The sequence below is a fragment of the Ursus maritimus genome, unplaced genomic scaffold, assembly GCF_017311325.1.
Source record: "Ursus maritimus isolate PB19 unplaced genomic scaffold, ASM1731132v1 scaffold_29, whole genome shotgun sequence".
In the NCBI taxonomy this organism is placed as follows: Eukaryota; Metazoa; Chordata; class Mammalia; order Carnivora; family Ursidae; genus Ursus; species Ursus maritimus.
This window is the reverse complement of record NW_024425452.1, coordinates 18764759-18787414: the sequence shown is the minus strand read 5'-3', so window position 1 is coordinate 18787414 and position 22656 is coordinate 18764759. Positions and strand designations below refer to the sequence as shown.

The window sequence follows — 22656 nt, the reverse complement described above, 5'->3', positions numbered from 1 at the left end:
AAGACAATTCTGAACTATCTGGCAATAGTTTAAGTAAGAGAAAAAAATGAACAATTTTGTTAATGTAGAAAAACTCAAAATGCCAGTAGTTGACATTAGTTTAAAATATAGAAAGTTTTAAAAATCCAGAGCTATTTTTTGTGAATTATCAATTTTTAAAATTGACATATCACAAATTAACATTAACTGTCTTCCCATCTATATTGTAGGAGAAACAATCAACTTTTGTTGAGCTAAGAAAGAAAAACCTCCCCTAGTTGTATATGCTTATTTTATTTTTCTTAAACGACTATTAATTATAACCACAATGTATGATATATAATATATATATCAAAGATTCTGTTATATACTTTTTAGCATTCAGCTTTTTCTGTATTTCCTAAGATAATTTGTTTATGCCTTTGTGTTTGTGTGTACTTACACTGTCAGTCACCTCCAGACAAACACCAGCAGGAACATACCTGTGGTTGAACAAGTTGGGTTAATAAATCATAATCATGCCATAAGAGAGAACATACACTATGTAAATCCATGTGGCATCTCAGTAAAAGGTTGCTGGAAAAGACTTAGAGGTTTGAGCTTGTGACATATAATTTTGGGGAGCATTTAAGAAAGTGGGCCCTTGGCCTGGATAAGGTGACCTTCAGGAAGTGGGAAGAATTATCTATATTTATAATAAATCTTACCTAGATGAAAGGAAGACTGGACAGAGTTGAAAGCGAAAATTTCTAAAGAGGCAGCAATCATTTATATCAACCATGACAGGAGAATGTTTGGCTATTCTTGTTGTTTAGATAATGTTCAAGTTTTTGTCTGTATTTAGATATGATTAAGGGGTAGGCTTGTCTTTGTAATGATTAATCAGGGTCATAGAGTAGCTTTGTCTCATTTTGATGTTCTGTGAAATTGTCTGTTGAAATGTTCAATAGGAGAACACCAAGATGTAGCTATAAACCTAGCTTCCAGTGCCTGACCAGCTCCTGGATATACTGGATGTTACTTTTGCTTTCTCTTTCCCAAAATACAGTATCATAAATATGTGTGGAGAAAAATATATGATGTATGTGTTAATGTGAAATATATTACCTATGCTTGTCCACCTATTTGTCCAAAATATATTATTTTCATAATGTATATCAAATAGAACGAGAAGACTCAAATATTAATTTATTATCCAACACAATAGTACTTTTATTTAGATAATTGCTATTTGCTATTTGATGCAGATATCTTAAAATCTAATACAAAACAAGCAACAAAGTTTATAAGACTTAATTAAAATATACTTTCTTTTAATATTCATGAGACATAATCAGTCTTTCCGGATAACTCTGACACCACTAATTGTAAACTCTTAATGACTTAAGTTTATAAATGTATCAGAAGACTTTGCCACTTAAATTAACACAAACTCTCATAGTCATTTTCTCATTCCTCAGATTTTTAATAGATTACTGATTTTACTTCCAAGATACTGTGTTTTATTTTTTTAGAAGTCCAACTGAAGTAGGCTTTTTGATTGTGTTTCTTCTTTGTGATTTTAAAAATAATGTGTTACAATTAATGTTATATTAACATTGGCTTTACCAGATTGTAAAAAGAGGAGAGAATTCACTAAACACTATCAATGAAGTGAGCATAATTTGTATATTACATGTGTTATATATAAATAAGATGACTCACTATTTAGGAATTTCCTTACCAAGTTATTTTTTATGATAACCTTCTTGAGACATAATCTGCATACTTTATAAGTCACTCTTTCAAAGAGTAAAATTCAGGAGTTTTTATTATATTCACGGAGAAGTAGAACCATTATACAACCTCATTTTAGAACACTTTCATCACCATCCCCTAGGCCCTGAAAACCACTAATCTGTTTTCTCTCTCTATGGATTTACCTATTCTGCACATTTCACATAACTGGACTCATGGACTATGTGATCTTTTTTGACTGGTTTATCACACTTAACATCATGTTTTCAAGGGTTTATGCTGCAGCAAGTATCAGTAGTTCATTCCTTTATATAGCCAATTAATATTACAACATTGTATGGTTACAACACCTTTATCTCTTTTTCAGTTGGTGGATATTTAGGTTGTTCCTACTTTTTGACTATTATGAATAATGCTGTTACAAATATTAACGCACAAGTAGTATGTGTTTGAACATATATTTCCAATTCTTTTGAATATGTAACTAACTGGAGAATTGCAGGATCATAGTAACTCCATGTTTGACTTTTAGAGGAACTTTCAGGTCTTTTCCAAAGTATATGCACTATTCTACAAACCTACCAGCGAGCTATAAGAGTATCGATTTCTCCACACCCTTGTCAATATTTATTGATGTATGTCTTTTCATTTTAGCCATCCTAGTGGGGTGTGAAGTGGTATTCCAATGTACATTTGATTTTCATTTACATAAGGACAAATTATATTAACCATCTTATGATGTGCTTTTTGACGAGGTGTACATATATTCTTTGAAGATATATCCCTTCAAACTTTTGCCCATCTAAGAATTGGCTTGTCCTTTTCTTAGGAATTTTTATGTATTTTGGATACAAGTCCCTAATCAGATATGATTTGTAAATATTATCCTCCCATTCTGTGGGTTATGTTTTCACTTTCTTAATGGTACCCTTTGCAGCATAATTTTAATTTTTATGAAGATCAACTGATCTATGTTTTCTTTTGTCACTTCCACTTCTGGCACCATATTTGAGAAACTGTTGTCTGACTTAGAGTCACAAAGGTATATTCCACTATTTTCTTCTAAGAGTCTTACAGTATTAGCACTTATATTTTGGTAATCATTTTGAGTTAATTATTGTGTGTGTGTATAGCATGAGGCAAGGGTCCATCTTCATTCCTTTGCACATAGATATTTTTCTACATTAAATCGTCTTGGCACCCTTCCTTAAAATCATTTGAACAAAAACATGAGAGATTATTTCTGCATTCTCAATTCTCTTTCACTGATATTTGTCTTTTTTTTCTTTTTTTCTTTTTTTTTTAAATTCAGTACCACTTTCTCTTATTGTAGCTTTTAGCACTTTTGAAATCAGAAGTGTCTAACTTTTTTTTTCTTTCTTTCTTTTCTTTCTTTCTTTCTTTCTTCTTTCTTTCTTTCTTTCTTTCTTTCTTTCTTTCTTTCTTTCTTTCTTTCTTTCTTTTTCTGTTTCAAGATTATTTTGTGTTGGCTGAGACCCTTGCATTTCCATATGAATTTTAGTATCAGCTTACCAATTTCTGCAGAAAAAAAGTGACAACTGGGATTTTTAATAGGGTTTGCATTGAATATGGATGTCTATTTGGAAAATATTGCTATTATTGATAATAATTAGTCTTCCAGTACATGTTCATGGAATGTCTTTCCAGTTATTTATAGCTTCTTCAATTTTTTTCAACCACCTTTTGTAGTTTTCAATGTACAAGTATTCCATTCCCTTGTTAAGTTTATTCTTAAGAATTTGATTCATTTTGATATTATCGAAAATGGAATTGTTCTCTTAATGTCATTTAAAAATTTTTTCTTTTCTAATGTATAGGAATACCACTGATTTTTGTATATCAGTCATGAAATCTGCAGCCTTGGTGACCTCATTTATTAGTTCTAATAATTTTTTGTAGAATCGTCAAAATATTCCATATCTGATAATAGAGACAGTTTCACTTCTACATTTCCAATCTGGATTTTTTTTTCCCATGCCTAATTATCTTGAATAAACCTCCAATACAGCGTTGAATAGAGGTGGCAGGATGAACACCCCTGTCTTATTGCTGAGCTTAAAAGAAAATCATGTGGTCTTTTACCAATGAGTATAATGTTAGCTGTGGATTTTTCACTGGTGCCCTTTAGCACATTCTAGACATTGTCTTTTTTATGAAAATATTTTGGATATTATCAAATGTTTTTGATGCACATATTAATATGGTGCACTGTATTCACCGATTTTACAATTTTGATCCGATCTTGCATTTTTAGTATAAATTCCAATTGGTTATATTATATAATCCTTTTAAAATGTTGCTGAATTCAGTTTGTTAATATTTTGTTGAACAAATTTGTGTCTATATCCATGCAGTTTTCTTTTTGTGTGTGTGATATCTTTGGCTGGGTTTGGTATCAGGATAATTTTGGTCACAGAAATGTGTTGAGAATTATCCCTTTTCCATTGAAAGAGTTATAGAAGAACTGGTAAAATTATTCTTTAAAGCTTTGGTGAAATCCACTAGTAACACCATCTGGTCCTGGGGTTATTTTGTGGGAAAGTTTTGATTACTAATTCAATATCTTTCCTTGTTATAAGTCTGTTCAGATTTTCTTTTTATTCTTAAGGTGGTTTAGGAAGTTTTTATCTTCCCAAGAATTTGACCATTTCATTTAGGTTATATAATTGGTTGGTATGTAATTGTTCATAGTATTCCTTCAGAATCCCTTTTATTTCTATAAGGTTATAGTAATTCATTGTCTTTCTGTTTCAGATTCTAGTAGTATGAGTCTTCTCTATTTTTTCTTCATCGGTCTAGTTCAGTGTTTGTCCTTTGAATGAACCAATTTTGAGTTTCATTGTTTTTCTCTATTCTTTTTTATTCTCTATTTCATTAATCTCATTATCTTCTTCCTTCTGCTTGGTCTGGGTTTAGTTTTCTTTCTCTAGTTTCTGTAGGTGAATGGTGACATCATTGATTTGAGATCTCTGTTTTTTGTTTGTTTTTTTAATACAGGTGTTTACAGCTGTAAATTTCACTCCAAGCACTGCTTTAGCTACATCTTATAATTTTTTTGATAGTTTGTATATTCATTTTCATTTATCTCAAAATATTTCCTAGTTTCCTATGTTATTTATTTTTTGACTCATTGGTTATTTGGTAATGTGTTGTTTAATTTTCACTTATTTGTGAATTCCCTAGATTTCTTATGATTTCGACTTTTACTTTGGCAAGAAAATTTATTTTGTGTGAGTTAAATCTTTTAAAATTTCCTGAGGCTTATATTATAACTTAATATACGTTCTGTTTGTATTTTAGAAGAGTGCATATTCTACTGTTGTATGCAGAATGTTCTATAGGGGTCTTTTAGGTCTTGTTGGTTTATATATTGATCAAGTCTTCCACATCCTGCATCTTCTGCCAATTTTTACTATCCATTATAGAGTTAAAGTTTGCAATTGTTATTGTCGAATTATTTATTAATCCCTTCAATCTGCACATTTTGCTTCATTTCCTTAAGTTAGATCTTAAGGCTCTAAGATCTAATTGTTAGATCGTACTGATGGATTTAAATATTTATAAAATGTCCTTCTTTGTCCTGAGTAACCCTTTTTTTGCTTAAAGTGTATTTTGCCTGATATTAGTATAGCTGTCTCTGCTCTTTTTTAATTACTGATGGCATAGTATATATTTTTCTAACTTTTTATCTTTAACCTATTTGTGACATTGAATATAAAGCTTGTCTTTTATAGATAGGCTATGATTTGACTGTCTTTAGGAATCCATTCTGTCCATTCTATCTTTATTGAAATGTCTACTTAATTTACATTTAGCATTACTAATGAAATAGAGTTTTATATATGTGGTTTCCTTTTATTTTAAATATGTTATATCTTTTTGGTTCCTTTCTTCCTCCATTATTGCCTTCTCTTATGTTAGGTTTTTTCTGGTGTTACACTTTAATTGCCTTTTTATTTTTACTATACGTTTTTACTTAGTTTCTTAGTGGTTGTCCTATAGATTGAAATTAACTTCTTAACTTAAAACAATCTACATAGTATTAATACTGACTTAATTTCAGTAGTAAACCAAAACTTTGCTCCACCATTGCTTCATTCCGTCCCACTTCCTTAGGCTATTTTTTTTTAAATTCTTTTAAAGCTTTTATTTATTTATTTGACAGAGATAGAGAGTACAGGCAGGGAGAAGGGCAGGCAGAGGCGGAGGAAGAAGCAGGCTCCCCACTGAGCAGGGAGCCTGATGTGGGGCTTGATCCCAGGACTCTGCGATCATGACCTGAGCCAAAGGCAGCCGCTTAACCGACTGAGCCACCCAGCTGCCTCCTTTAGGCTATTATTAATTATAAGCCCATCAACACAATTTTATAGGATTGTTTTATGCACTGTCTTTTAAATCAGATAGGAAACGAAAAAGTAATAAGCAAAAATACCTTTATACTGTCTTTTATATTTTCCTATGTGGTTACCATTACCAGTGCTCTTTATTTTTGTGTGTAAATTCAGATTACTGTCTAGTATCTTTTCATCTTAATCTATAGGATTTTGTTTACTATTTCTTATAGGGCAGTCTGCTGCTAGTGAAATCTCTCAGTTCTGTTTTATCTGGGAATGTCTTAATTTCTCCTTTAAAGGATAGTTTTAAGAGATATCAAATTCTTGGTTGACAATCTTTTACTTTCAGCACTTAAAGTACATCTGGACTACATGGTTCCTGATAAGTCAATTGTTAATTGTACTGAGGATCCCTTGTACATAATGAATCATTTTCTCTTGATGCTACCAAAATACTTTGTTTTTTTGACAGGTTGATTATCATGTGATTAGACTTTTGTGTCTGAGTTTATTTTACCTGGAGATCATTGAGCTTCTTGGTGGTGTAGATTAATATTTTTCATCAAATTTAGGAAGTTTTGGCCTTTATTTCTTCAAATATTTTAGGTCTTTTTTTCTCCCTTCTGATTCTAGAACTCTCACATGTGTATATTAATGTTCTCATGGTGTCCCACAGGTCTCTGAGGCTCAGTTCATTTTGATCCCAGGTAAGCTTGAGTCAGGTCAAATAAAGTCTACTCCTGAAAATGGAACTTTTCATCTAGTTACCAGACCAATGAAATAATGACATTCCTGGGAAAGATTTCTTGCGTGAGCTCCAAACCTGTCCTGCTCCTCAGTGGATGTTAGTTAGGCTGTTGGTTTCACAGATGCCATAATTGTAGTGCTGTTGGTTTTCAAGTCTACTGCAGAGCTGGGGAAAGGGGAATGGGAATACTGTGGGTAACCACTACAAAGGTGACTGTGCTTATGAGAGTCAGCCATTTTTCTTGAATAAACACTCCTCAGACTTTTGCAAGCCTTTAGTTTAATTTACAGAGTTCTGGGAAAGTAGATTTGACCATATTGTCAGTGTTCTTGTTTCTTTTAAGGAAGACTAGATTTTCAGAAATCTTTATTCTGCCATTACTGAAGTGATTATACCAAATTATGTTTTATATTATTTATACGGGGGAAAGAGAAGACAGAGATGACAGAGACAGAGAAAGCATGGATTCTAGGGTCTGGATATAGGATATCAAGTTTGGTTCTATCCTCAAAGATTAGTGTGAATTGGGTTAGGAATTTTATTTATATCCTTAAGCTTTCAGGTTTTTTTTTTTTTAATGTAGAACATATGAATAATAGTTATACCTCACAGAGTTATGATGATAATTAAATAAAATTCTGTACACAAAGTATTTAGCTCATTTCTTGATATGTATTAAACTCTAAATATCACTAGTTTTTATTACTCCCAACATTTATCATGTTTTCAAAAATACATGTATGAATAAGACTAGACCAACATTTTATAAATGATGAATCTGTGGGATCATATTGATATTAACTCATTTCATTTTATATATTTATGTGTAAAATAAATGGAGACCACTAAAAAGAGATTACATTATTCTTTGTAATTAAGAAAGAATTTAGTTAAAATTTAGAGCTCTTGAAGGTTTCTCACAAATTTCCACTGAACAAAAATTTCAGAAGACTCAGTAAAAGATACAAAGACTCTCTTACTTCATTTTGTGAAGAGTCAGTCCAAAGAAAACATCAGAAATTTCAGTGAAGATTCTTAAATTCCATGCTTTTGAAGAAATTCACGTTGCACACCATAATGAGTGCTTAACATAGCAATACATTTTAATAGATCAAATGAAAATTACATTTCATTGACTATATGCTTTATTCCTTGAGAACAAAAATGTTAGGAAAATGAGTATTTGCGGGAATATCAAATCTCTATAAGTGATCTGTGTGTTCTGAGTTACTGAACTTACCTATATGTGCTCATCTCTAAACAACTGGAGTTAACGTAGTTTAGTGTTTACACAGTTTCAAGACATTAAAAAGCAAAATGGGCTAGGGATGTAATTTGAATGCTGACTGCAACCTGCCTTCTGCTATTCCTGGCATGGTTTAGAATTTAACTGCCTTCTTTATTTCTGATTTTTCTTCCCCCAAAGCAGAGTCAACAGCTTTAGCTACAGATGGGGCTCTGTATGGCAGTTATTGGACCCAGATGCCACACTCTGGAGCATGTTTTGCCAACAGCATCTGGCTCCTTTGCTGTCTGTGTAATTGGCATCCAGGTTGATGCTTTGGCCTGCTTTTCTTATGGACACTACAAAGTAGACTTTCAGACAGTGTGAAGGTTTGTTCCCAGTTGACCATATGATTTTTTTTCTTCCTCTCAGTTTATAATTTATGTAAATGCATCCTAGATGCCTTATGTTATGAAACACTATATATTAGAACTTTTCATGCTTCTTATAAGGAAATGTTTAAAATTTTTCCATGGATATAAGTGAAAAAATGTTTGCAATTTAATGAGTAGAAGTAAAAATCTATGTTAATCAGCATGTTTTTAACATGTTGAGTGAAAATACAAAATTATGTCGTTTTACTAGACATTTGGTTTTTTTTTTTTCTTTTTAAAAATGTTGGTTTTGTTTTGCCTAGTTTATGTATAGGAGCTCCAACTGCTAATATAAAAGTAAAATAATTACTAATATAACAGTAAGAACATAACAGAATTTTAATCCAGGTAATGGCAATACAATATCTGCCTTTATAAAAACCAGAGTTTTGAACAAAATATATGTTGGTATGTAGATCTTTCACCTTCTTTTTGGATAGCTACACCATACTTTATTTTAATATAACATAGTGACCACTTAGGCAATTTTTAATCTTTTTCTGGTATAAACTATTATTTGGGGAAATTAATTATGTGTGCCTCTTTGCATGCATATACTTGTATATTTGGACAATAAATTCCTGGAATTGAAAATGCTAAATCAAAGTGTGTCAGCCTTCAAGTTTTAGATAGATTTTATCAAATTATTTTGTGGATAGATTTAATATTACATTCACACAAGCAATTGATGAGACTATATGTACCAGATACTTCTAGTTTACATCATCTTGTACTAGAATAAAATCAGTGAGGCTTTAGATATGCTCATTTTGCATATGACCAAAACTTGGGTATTTTCAGTAACTTAAGCAAAATCACAGTGTTAGAAAGTGGCAAACCTAAATATCAGACCAAGTTCAGTGTGACTCCAAATTCATGGTTTAAGATGACTTTGAACTGGTCTTGCCTTTGATATAAAATAATACATATATTGTCACTGCCTACCCCTCAGTTCCCAAGGGAGAACAGCCATCACTGTGGTTCCAATGAATTTATGAAAGGCTAAATAGTTATCCTTCTCTCAGTGGAAAAGTTGGAACCTGACATAGTTCCAATTTCATCCAAAAAAAAAAAAAAAAGAGTAACTCAGGGAGTAAGTATACTTTCTTTGATAGATGAATACATCCATCTGATCAATTATAACTTTACAAATAGGCTTTAGAATTCACTGATTTAAGTAAAATTGCTTTTTGATAACAATAGTACAAAGGAAGGGAAGGGAAAATCAAAATCACTGTATTTTGTAGTAAGGCTTTTATGTTATATGTGTCATGGTATTATGTTATTTGAAGATAGTGGTAAAGTAAAATCATATTCAAAAACTATATAATAATCCAAATACACAGAAATGATTCATTAGAAATGAATTGAGATCTGCCAGTCATTGTTTGCCTCAGATGTGATGTTGCATGTGAGAGCAATGATTATGACAGGCACAAAATATAAAATTCAGGATTAGGGGTTTTGCTAATAAAATTATTTTTTATTGAACTGTAGAAAAAGAGGAAAGAATATAAATGTTAATCTTGCTTATTGCAAAATCTGTATTTTCTTTTTTTCTAAAAAGGTCATTAATCAGAACTTCAAGTTGTATTCTTAAAAATAATAATAATACAGTATAATCAAGTGCACAAGTCCCCTGCATTTTTCTCATTTTTTCTAAGTAGCCCATCTTCCCTTACTGTTCCCTTTTTTTCCAGGGAGTAGACAGGGCAATCTTTTAAGAGAAACAGCCTTGAGGTGCCTAGGTGGCTCAGTCAGTTAAGCGTCTGAATTTAGCTCAGGTCATGATCTTAGGGTCCTGGAATCAAGTCCTGCATGGAGTTCTCCACTGGGTGGAGAGTCTGCTTATCCTTCTCCCTCTGCTCCAACCTCAGCTTGTACTCTCTCACTCTCAAATAATTAAATAAGATCTTAAGAAGAAGAGAGAGAGAAATAGCCTCTACATAAGGTACTCAATTGTTTTTAATTTTTTATTTTTTAGATTGATTTATTTATTTGACAGAGAGAGCAGGGGGAGGGACAAAGGGAAAGGAAGAAAGAGAATCCCAAGCAGACTCCCTGCTGAGCAGGGACCCTGGCCAGGCTCAATCTTGGGATACCATGATCACGACCTGAGCCAAAATCAAGAGTTTGATGCTTAACCAACTGAGCCACGCAGGCGCCTCTCTCTTTTTTTAAATTATAGTTTACATATAATAAAATATAAAGATCTTATATACACAATTGGAAGAGCTTTGGCAATTGTATTTACCTATGTAAATACCACCAAAATCAAGATAGAGAGCACATCTATATCACCTGTGTCTCGTCATAGCTCATTTCTACCCTCTTTCCTCCACTATTTATTGGACTTTCAAAAATTGTGCTTTTGGAATAATCTCTGAGTAAACTATTTTTAAAAAAAACACCATTCTTTTCAGCACAAAAAAATAAATGTATATTCATATGTTTTTTTAACAAAGGGTTTTTTATAACTGTTTCTAATTTGCCTTTTACTAAAACTATGGCCAGATGATATACTGATATTATTCCTATTTCATTCATGAGGAAACCAAAAGTTATATAGATCAGTTGATTTTCCCAATGAGATGTTATTAACAAAAGTGGTACAGAATGTAGGACTTCTTTCTCCAGAATTCAACACTTTCCATTATTTCTGATAGTCACATGCTGTTCTTTTCCCTCTCAGTGATAAAATAGTTGTTCAGTGTTATGCTTTTTCTGTTACGGAGGAGTCCCAATATAAATTTAATGATGAAAACTTATATATTTACATTTATTATACAAAATTGTTTTATTCTGTATGAATTGATCATGCAAATAAATTGACAGATTTTTCTAGTATATTGGAAATCTGTGTTGTTAGTTCTCTTTATGCTTATTTCTTTTCTTTGTAGAGCATCATTTACTTCCCCAATTAGCATAAATGTTGAAGTGGCTTTGATTAGAAATAATTCTCACTTCTCTAAAACAGTATTGTTTGTCATCGAATATATAGAAAAAGAAAATTTTAAGATCATATTTATATTTCCTGAATGCACCTTATAATAGTAAATATGCAGTTATTTTACTCTGAAGGTAAAATCTTTCACAGGTTACCTAACGTGGATAATGAAAACACACCTGTCAAATTAGTTTATTTTTCACATATTTTTTGTCTAAAAAGATTTGCTAATATTTCCAACACATGCTGGGATTCAGCAGTTTCCAAAATAATAAGACAACTGATGCGTAGCAAAGGCTTAAACAAGAGTCAGAAATCCATTCCGTGGTTTTTCTCCTAGATCTTTGTCTAGAGCACATTGTGTAAGCTAGTCAAAAAAAATTTTTCCACAAAGTTGCCATGTTACTTTATGCTTTCAGTTTTCATGCAGAATCAGTTTAAGAGATGTTCATTTGAACATTTCTCTATGTCTTGCAAAGCCATACTTGAAGACAGGCCCCATTATGTTTTCCAAGGTCCCGTATTAAAAGACTGAAGCATACTTTTTTTTTTTTTTTTTTACTTCAATATGAAAAAAAAATCTCTCTTCAGACGAAAACATATGTTTTCTTTTGTCGGAAGTTATGACTGATATAACCTAACTATTCTTCATATTTAGTCTTGATTTTTAAAGTAAATCACAATGCATACCCTACTATAACAGTTCTTTACCAATACCGATCTTTTAGAACTACCCATCTCCTTCTTCGAAAGTTTTAAACATTATGTTTGCTCTTTAATTTTTCCTGAAAGAGATTGTGTTTATGGTATAGAGTCACTTGAAATATTTTGAGAAGTTTAAATAAAAATCTTATGAAATGTGATTTTTGGGGTTTACTTCACATAAAATATACTAGGATTTTAACATTTCTCTATATTCCTTTATAATACACTGGAGGTTAGGCTTCTGTGGTATTGTAGCAAGTCATTAATTCTTGACTTATCCTATACCGTGATTGAGAATACAGTTATTGTTTTAGCATGTACCATAAACTTAGAAGAAAAAAATGAATATAAATGGCTCTCAAAATATATTTTAATTAAAAATAATTAAAGGGGGAAAACATCTGTGTGTATACACGCACACACACGCATATATAAATATATATATAATTCTAATTTCTAGCACCAAACCTTGTACTGGTCCTTCAGTGTTTCAATCACACCGAAGGTTTTTGTTTTGTTTTTGTTTTGCTATTCCTTCTGCCTGATATACTACAATTTTTCCTATCTCTCATCTCTTCTCCTGAGGCCCTTAAGACTTGGATATCAACTTAAAATGGTCTATAATAGACCTGTCTTATTCCCAATCCAAATCCCATATTCTTTTCTTACTAGACTTACCATGATTTGCAATTTTAGGTTATTTAAATCCATTTCTTTATCTTATGTCCCTTTCCTTTGCTAGAATTATGCAAATGTGTTTCATTTCATTAGAATACTATTGTATACCAAGCATACTGCATGCTTCAAGAACCTAATGAAAGCTTGTGAGTAAATAAATTAATGACTGTTCATTCAGTTAATGTTATAATGAATAAATGTGCATATACCTAGTAGCCATGTTTTAAAAATTCAGGTTGGAAATGTATTTTTTTTAATAACTACTAAATATTCTTATCCTGATTGCCACATGCTTGCTTATGGTTTAGAATGCTATTGGACCTTTGTCTTATTATTTTCTGTCAGTGGATCCATCCTCTAGTACCAACTTTTAGGGAGAGACATGCCTTGTTATTCCTTTCATTGAAATTATGTACTTCATTCAAGTTATTTTCTTTTAAAGAAACAGATTTCTTGAAAAGGAGAATTTTTCCTTGTGTAGCCCTGCTTAATTATTGAAACCAAGTTGAAATTGCTTTCTTTAGAATCTGCACATTCTTTTGGGTAATTTGCATCTTCTGTTTGGGTTTCACACTTTTTAATTTTAATGTATCCTTAGTGTTCACATGCAATTTCAGGTTTTGTCTTCTCAATGAGCATGTATTGATCTGGTTCAAATTCTAGACCTGCCATTTTTTTCTGAATACTTTTTTATATAGACTTTATTTGTTTTAGAGCAGTTTTAGGATTACAGAAAAGTTGTGCGGAAACTACAGTTTTTCTATGTAACTTCTTGCCCCCTTCACATACACAGTTTCTCCTATTATTAAAAATTTGCATTCATATGGTATCTTCTATTATTAACATCTTACATTAGTTTGCTACATTTATTATAACTGATTAACAAATATTAACACATCATTGCTAGCTATAGTTCATGGTTTATATGAAGCTTCACTTTTTGTGTTGTACAGGTCTAAAGGTTTTGATAAATGCATTTACCATTATAGTTTCATACAGAGTAGTTTCACTGCCCTAAAAACTCTCTGTGCTCCACCTATTTATCCTCCCCTTCCTTGATCCTCTGGCAATACTGATCTTTTTACTGTCTTTATAGTTTTATCCTTTTCCACAATGTCATATAGATAGAATCATAGTGTATAGTTTTTTGAGGCTGGGTTGTTTGACTTAGTAATATGCATTTCAGTTTCCTCTACGTCACTTAGCAATATGCATTTAAATTTCCTCTATGTCTTTTTATAGCTTGATAGCTCACTTCTTTTTATAGCTGAATAATATTCCATTATATAGATATACTATAGGTGTTTTGTTTGGTTTTTATCTATTTACCTATTGAAGGATGACTTGGTTGATTCCAATTTTTGGTAATTATTAATAGGCTACTGTAAATGTCCATGTGCAGGTTTTATGTGTGTACATAGATTTTCAACTTATTTAGATAATGTCTAGTTCTAGAAGTGTGCTGAATTTTGTGGTAAGCCTATATATATATTTACCTTTGTAAGAAACTGCCTGGCTATCTTCCAAAGTGGCTGTACCATTTTGCATTCTCACCAGCAATGAGTGAGAGTTCCTATTGTCTCCAGTCCCCCCAAGCATTAGGTACTATCAGCGTTTTGGATTTTAGTCCTTCTGATAGGTATGCAGTGACTTCTCATTGTTGTCTTGTTTGGAATTCCCAGCAATACATGGTACTGAGCATCGTTTCCTATGTGTATTTCTCATTTTATATCTCCTTTGATGAAGTATCTGTTTAAATATTTTCTCCAGTTTTAAACTGAGTTGTTTGCTGAGTTCTAAGATTTCTTAGTATATTTTAGAAACAAGATCTTTTTCAGATATATATTTTATAATGATTTTCCTTAGTAAGTCCTTTATCTTTTTATACTCTTAACAGTGTCTTTTTCAGAGCAGAGTTTTTAGTTTTAATAAAGTTGTGGGGGCCAAGGGCAGGGTGCTTCAAGATGGGCCACTTTGGCATGAACATTATTCTGAACTGAAGACTATTGAGACCCTACAGGCTCAAGAGAAACTTCTGCCCCTCCCTTAACTACACAGAAGAATTTTAGTTGGGGGTCTTTCCCAGAATGTTATTAGCAGAAATAAATTTTATCTGAGTAACTCATCTATATGGCAGGGCAAGCATCTAATTACCAAATATCTGCTCTTTTTATTGTCCTGTGAAGTGCATTCCTTTCCTCTGAAGTCCCAGACCCCTACATTCTTGTCTTTAGCTGAGAATGACATATATACCTCATTTTGCCTGTTTTGGAATTTCCATGTCTGTGTGGATTCCCCATATGTACGCTATTAAATTTGATTTTCTCCTGTTAACCTATCTTATGTCAATTTGACTCTTAGTTTAGCTAGAAGGACCCTTGAAGTGGAGAGCAATTCTTGCTCCCTGTCAAAATCTAACTTATCATTTTTTTCTTTTATAAATTATGTTTGCGGTGTTGTATCTAAAATATCATCACCAAACCCAAGATTATGATTTTCTCCTATGTTATCTAATAGAAGTTATATGGTTTTGCATTTTACATTTAACTCTATGATCCACTTTGAACCCTGCCATTTTTAACCCTGTGTTCTTGAGCCTCAGAGTCTTAATAAGAATGATGCTTATTTTTCAATATTGTTGATTTAGCATGCATATGGTCCCAAATACAGTGTTTTGCACATAGGAAGAATTCACAAATATTAATTTCCTCTGTTCTGTATTCCTGGCTCTAATTTTACTTCCCAGCATTTCCAAAAGCTCTATTTTTCTTTAGAAATCTTGAGCCAGATTTAGGGAGTTATAGAACCCTCTAATAACATTTACACTGCCTCTTGTTGGCAGATCATAATTTATCCTCAGAAATTATTTGCCTAGATTATTGTTACATATGCTAGAATTAAAGTTCAATCTCACATGCTATTGCTAGTATATTAACACATCAAAATGTCAATTTTTTTCAAGATTTGTTTTGGCAGGCATTGAAAATGAGTATTTTTTCTTAAGGATACCAAAGAAAGAATGTCTATGATTTTATATATCTTGAGATATTTATCAAAAAGCAAATTCAGAAGAAGGCAAGGAGATATAAATAAAAAGTTAATAAGGAACATATATAATGACATTTAAAATAAAAAACCCCCCCACAAAACTAAACAAAACTGTATGTTATTTAAAGATGCATACATTGATAAAATTATGAAGTATTTGGAAATGATAAACCAAATTTCAAGGCAGTGGTTCTTTTTGAAGGAATAATGGACAAAATACGATTAGGCAGTGATTCATAAAGAGCTTTAAATAACTTGGGAATGCCTTTCTTCTTAATAATAGTGGGATATAACTGGCTTATGAAATTATTAAAAGTCAAAAAAAATTAGACGTATTTAATCAAAATTATACTTTGTAGCATCTGAACTATAGAACAAAATGATTAAATAAAATTTAGGATTGTAGATTTATGCCCGTATTTCAGACATTGCAATGTCAATAGAAGGGACCAGCTGTAAATAATCTCAATGGATCTATAGATATTTTTGTGTACAGATTGCACTGATTTCAGACTTAAAGTACTACTTTCATTCCCTCAGGCAAAGCAACTGCCTTTTTTTTTTTTTAAGATTTTTTATTTATTTGAGAGAGTGAGAGAGAGAATGCAAGCAGGGAAGAGGGAGAAGCAGACTCCTGGCTGAGCAGGCAGCCTGACTCGGGGCTCAATCCCAGGACCCTGAGATCAGGACCTGAGCTGAAGGCAGATGCTTAACCAACTGAGCCACCCACATGCCTCAAAAGCAACCCCTTTTTGTATTTCAGTCAGTGATCTTTAAAAAACTGAAGATTTCGAACTAGTAACTGAAAATTTTTGCTATACCAATTAAACTATTAAAATAGGTTTTATGAGTTTTCCTTGTTCTAATGATTAAACACATGCAAAAAATACAACATGTTACTGCAAATTGAAATTACATGAAAAATTTTCAAAGTATTTATAAATATTATCTTTATTTTCCAGAAATATGTAATTCTTAGATATATATTAGAGAGTTTCAAGTGTAAATATTAGAAAATATGATTCACACTGGCTTAACTGATAACAAAATCACCAGCTCATTTCACTAAAATTCCAGAGATAAGCTGAGCCACGTGAGTAGGAAATCACCCCATTTCTGTGAGTATCACATGGCTGTCCAATATTATGTATACTGAATGTATTATTGGGGAGGAAGAATTTACTCTGCTGTTCAAGGTCCTAACTGGACTAAGAATCAAATTGACGTGAGACAGATTCACTGGACAAAATCGAATTTATCTCCTATATATGGGGAATCCACGCAGACATGGAAATTCCAAGACAGTCAGGCAATAGGAGGCTTATATGAGCTAGGAGAGGGATAGGGTCCTGAGACAGCAAAGGGAGAAAGACCAATAGCAGGAAGGTAAGAGGAGGTGTTTGGAAAACAAAGGTTGCCCTATTGAGCTGGTTAAGTTTCTTAGGTAAAGAGGAATTTTTGTTAAAAACTTTTTTCCTGCCACAGGCAGACAGTTGAGAGAGAGGTATCTCTCTGAATCTGCTGGGTTTTGATTGCTTTTAACTCAAAATAATGTTCATGCCAAAGGAGCCCATCTTGGGGCAGCCTACCCTTGCCCCTACAGTGTCAATAAAATAGTCCTTCATGGTGGCAAAGTGATGTTAGCCATCCTAGTTTCACATATATACCTCATGGCATCAAATGAAAGAGAGAGCGCCTCATTTCTGGAGGCTCCCTCATTTTAGGGGGGAACAACGTACTTCTCACAAGACTTCAGTAAATATCCTACCTCTTTTGCTTTGTGTCAAATGCCCATGCTAAATCAATGCTAATTAGTTTAGCCCTGGTTCCTAAACAAGATACTTCAGGAGTTGAGTAAACTTGGCTGCACACTGGAACCACTTAAAAAATGCTAAGACCTGCATACCACCCTGAGAGATTTAGATTTAATCGGCTTTGAATGCAATTTGAGCTTTAGGATTTTGAAAAACTAGTATGTGATTCTAACGTGTAGTCAAAGTTGAAATTCACTGTCTTAGAGCAGTCAGACTCACCCTTGACATGGGGATTCAGCATAGGATCAACTTCCCATTTAGCATGTGATATACAGAGGAGGGAATAGATACCTGAATAAAATCAGTTATATGAAGAAATAGGCAAGGGAGAATGGGTGTCGTATAGATAACTGATAATGTCCACACTACTTTCCCAGTTCTATATTGCACTATATATAATCTGAAATTAAAAATAAAAAGACTTTGGCATGGGAAAATCAGGTTATATATTTAGAGTTTAGGAGGACACAGATGAACATAAATTACATTAAAGCCTACTCTAAAATGTATAGATTTATGTATAAAAATAGGAAACAAGCAAACATTCAAAAATTCCAATATATTTGTGTTCTCTACTAATAAAAACTTTATAGATATAATAAAAATGGAAAAACAGTAAACTAATATTGTCATAAATGTTAGTGGATCTATTTATTCAGTTAAAATGAACATAATACCTGGTGTTGGAACAGCTATTATCCTTAAAAACATTAACATATTGTCTGGTTTTAATGGCAGATGTGGGAAACACTTTTTAATGGAGACATTGAAGAATTTTATTAAAGTGAAAATATGTGGGAAAGGGATAAACATTTCATTCATTGCTAAAAATAGCATATTATTTAGTCAGATGTTGAATAAATTACTAAGGAAATGGGATGCAGACAGGTAAGATTTGATGGAGAGAGAACAAGAAAGCTTTTAAAACAAAGCAGAATGGGACCTTAATCGGGATGGTCAGTTGGACAACAGCATAAATGCCTTGGGCAGCTGGCGAATGGCAGAGTCAGCTGGTGGAGTTCCATATCTCAGAATTTTACATACTTCACGATTGCACCTTCTAGTGGCACTGGGATTAATATATTACCAAATATTCTGAAGTGTAACACTGTATGTAATAGAGATATAAATACAGTAGTCTTTATATATTTAGAATTTTTGAATTTCAAACTTAACTTTAGAAAATCTGGAAGAAAAAATTAAGCCCAATAATATACTACTCAAATTAGAAAATATTTTCATATTTGAAGTGAAATGAAGTATATTGATTGATAGTTTGTACGCGTCTGCACTCAAAACAAAACACTAAAAGATCATTTGTTTTTGTTTACGCACAATCAAGCTCTGGAAAGCAATATTCTCTTTCAGCAACTTGATATGTTCAATTTTCCAGGCTTCAGTACCACATATGTCAAAGTTGGGGCTGTTATTTCCACCATACAACTTTTCTGCTGAGAGTAGTCAACTTGACTTGGCATTTACTCACTCCTAAAGGCATCCCAAAAGGAAATGAAATCATTAGTGTCACCCTACAAAATATTTACAGAAGAGAACCTCTACATCACTTTATAAGAAGTCGGATATCTTACTGCTGAGCATATGTAAAGAAATAATAACCTCTCCTTCAATAAATACCTCCAGTTCTTCATTTAACCAAAATTTATTTCTATGATATCACTAATGACACAGTATTCTGAAAATTCTTCCTAAGATGTCAAATTCATCATAACTGTCTAATAAGTTGACTTTTCTTATATCCTTTTTAAGTGAACAACAACAAAGAAGGAAGATAGCATTAGTCTTTGCAACAGGAGGGTAATATCATACACTTCCTGGAAATATTATGGATATAAGCAAAATATAGTGTGAGGATTGGAGTGAAAAATGAGCAAATAAACAAAATTACAGAACTGTGTCCTAAAAATCTCTTCAGCATAATGGTGGAGAATCTGGAGAAGTGCTAATCTTATCTTCTGTTTTAGAGATGTGAGGGCTAGAGGCAAGAATCGCTTCTACCATTATAGGCCAGCCAAATTCAGAAGTTGCTGGTCTGGGGACCTTCAGGATTTGTAGAAAGCCTATTCCAGCAGAAACCCAGCAGGGAAAAGGGACTTTTCTCTGGTGCAGCAGCACTCTTCTTTCCAAGGAGGAAGGAAGCAGAAGCAAGGAAGATGGACACATCCACGTCATCACTTTGGCAATCATGCCAAGCTAAGCAGAAGGTTAATTGATGCACGATGACTCCTGGTGCTGTCACCCAGTAACAGAGCTGTCTTGCAAAGACAAAGTGAAATATGTATTAATCAGATTTCCAAAGAATGATGTTAAAAGGATTGAGGAGCCACCAGATTGACAGTGAGGGGATCCAAAGAGAATGCACTCACTTTCTTTATGGGCAACTACCATACACAGATCTCTATATGTGAAAGGTAAAATAGAACAAATAAAAGAAAATACAAAAACCATGGGCTGCCAACCCATGCTACAGAATGAAAGTAGGCTTCAAAATTAGAATGAAAAGCAAGCGACTAAAAAAAGAAGGTGTTTTATTCTAAGAATATCACATGATTCGAGTGAAAAAGTTATTGGTACAGAATTATATTAAGAAAAAAAAATCTCCGTCTCCCACCCAACACATTGCTCAATATGTCATATTTAATAATAATAGCCTTAAAGTGTCCACTGTGTCTCAGGTACTTCTCTAAATATTTTATGGGTAGTAGCTAGCATAGTCCCTAACATAGTCCCTACCTGAGAATGATATTTTATTGTACCCATTTTTAGAGAATGGAGTCTCCGAGATAGAACATATTCAAGTTTACATAGCTACTATGAGGCATTTGACTCCAGAACACCTGACCTTCTGATACATATTTTTACTCCATATACCTTACTGCCTCTTGTAAGCCTCTAAAAAGTTTCTGTAATTACAGAAGTACATAAGTATAAATATTATGGCACAATTGGAATTAAATTTATATACTGTAGCTTATATGGTATATAATAGCATTTTAAAATGATATCTTTCTAACTCATTACATATAAAAGTGTATCATTTATTTTAATTATACCAGATAGTATAACCAGTGCCCTTTTAATGTCATTTTTATTATTTTTGATTTTTAGCCATTATAAACAACAAAATAGAAAAGAACATAAAACATATTCCTGTGTCCATGCATGTGTATATTTCTAGAAGTAGAATAAAAGCATTTGGCACTCACTCAGTGAACGCATCACAGATTTAATTCCCCAGGAATCAACTCTGAGACAGAAATTGGCATGCTGGAAATTTATTGTAACATACTCTTGATGTATGTGCAGTGCTTTTATATGTCATTTTTATCACAATGAAGTTTTTTTTGAAAAAGAAAACTTATGTGGACATAAAAAAGATGCATAATCAGACAGAAGCAGAAGGTGAATTGCCATGGAAAGACAGTGGAGGCTCCCCAATCCCACTGGGAACTCTAGAGCAGGGATGGCCCAGTAGAGTTGTCCCACATTGAGGCATGGGGGCTTAGACTTCGTATTCCTGCACGTACCAGTCATTGGGTATGAGCTGTCCCAAAAAAGAGAGTGACTTTGAGTGAAGTGGTTCTTTTGAGCTAAGGGCAACTTCTATAGCTGTGATCCACCAAAGTTCCCAGGAACAGGGAAAATGAGGGCTTTAGTACTAGGTTGAACTATATGTCCACTAGCACGTATAGTTAATAATATAATATTGTGCACTTTAAAATATGTTAAGAGGATAGATCTCATGTTAAGTGTTCTTACACAAAACATACACACAAAAGAACACAAGAAAGTTTTGGAAAAGATGTATATGTTTATTACTTCGATAATGATGATGGTATCACAGATGTATGCATATGTCTAGACTCATCAAGATATACTCACTAAAGGTGTACAATTTTTGTCTGTATCAACTGTACCACTATACCTGTCTATAAAGGTAAATAAATAAATGAAAGAAGAAAAAGAAAGAAAGAAAGAAAAAAAGAAAGAAAGAAAGAAAGAAAGAAAGAAAGAAAGAAAGAAAGAAAGAAAAGAAAAGAGAAAAGAAAGANAAAAGAAAGGGAAAGAGAAAAAAAATTTACCTCGATATCCGCAGATACATTTGCTTCTTATAAGTTCTGTAAAATTCTATTCCAGAATTCTAGTTAGCTTCTTTTCTGGGGATAAATTATAACAGGATGAGTAGTAAATTCTAACACCTACCTCTGCAGCTGGTCCACAGGCCATAACTAATATACTTCATCTCTCTCCTCCCAACCCACTTTATATTCTCTTTACCATCAACTGGAATATCTCTGGTCTTGCTCTAACCCTAGGTATGTATGTAATAATTCATCTCCTGGGGTTTGCCGTCACTAATACCACTAATAACTCAAATACTACAGAACTTGTTGAGTTTCATAGTGCAAAAGACAAATCTACTTGCACTTTGGCCTGAACCTGTTACCAAGTCTGCTCTGGGATTCTTTTAAAGCTGCCAGCCATTTATATCCCTAGGTCAGTGGGTTGGAGCAATATTTGTGCCATTATAATCGAAGAGGCCTTCCAAGTGTTGTACTTTCCTTCTAGTGGTGTATGCTATAAGGTGCACTAATTTGTCTTTAGTGTGTGAAATATAAGATTGAATAATTTGTCCTTAATTTGGAAGAGATATCCCAGCATGCTTTAGAACATTGGATCTCTGACAACTTCATTTGTGACAGGACCTTGAGTCTTCATAAGGTTTATTTGTCACCCGCTGGAACGTGTGTATTTCATAAGGTTTTTATCCTATTTACCATTTATTGCTCATCCAGTTTGAATAACATAATAATAAATAATGTCATAAACATTCAGATCAGTGTGACAGTCTGCAGAATGTCCAGACAGTCCAATTACATTCAAATTATATTATGATACAGTGGGAGAGATAGTGTAGCCTTATGACATTAGATGTATACCATATTCTGTTCCAAATGAATGTACACT

The 22656-nt window shown here is 32.8% G+C and overlaps 1 protein-coding gene across 1 annotated transcript in view; it reads left to right on the top strand.

Annotated features, from left to right (window-relative positions):
• EYS (eyes shut homolog) overlaps positions 1-22656 on the top strand; it is a 1466842-nt gene that overhangs the window by 441279 nt on the left and 1002907 nt on the right.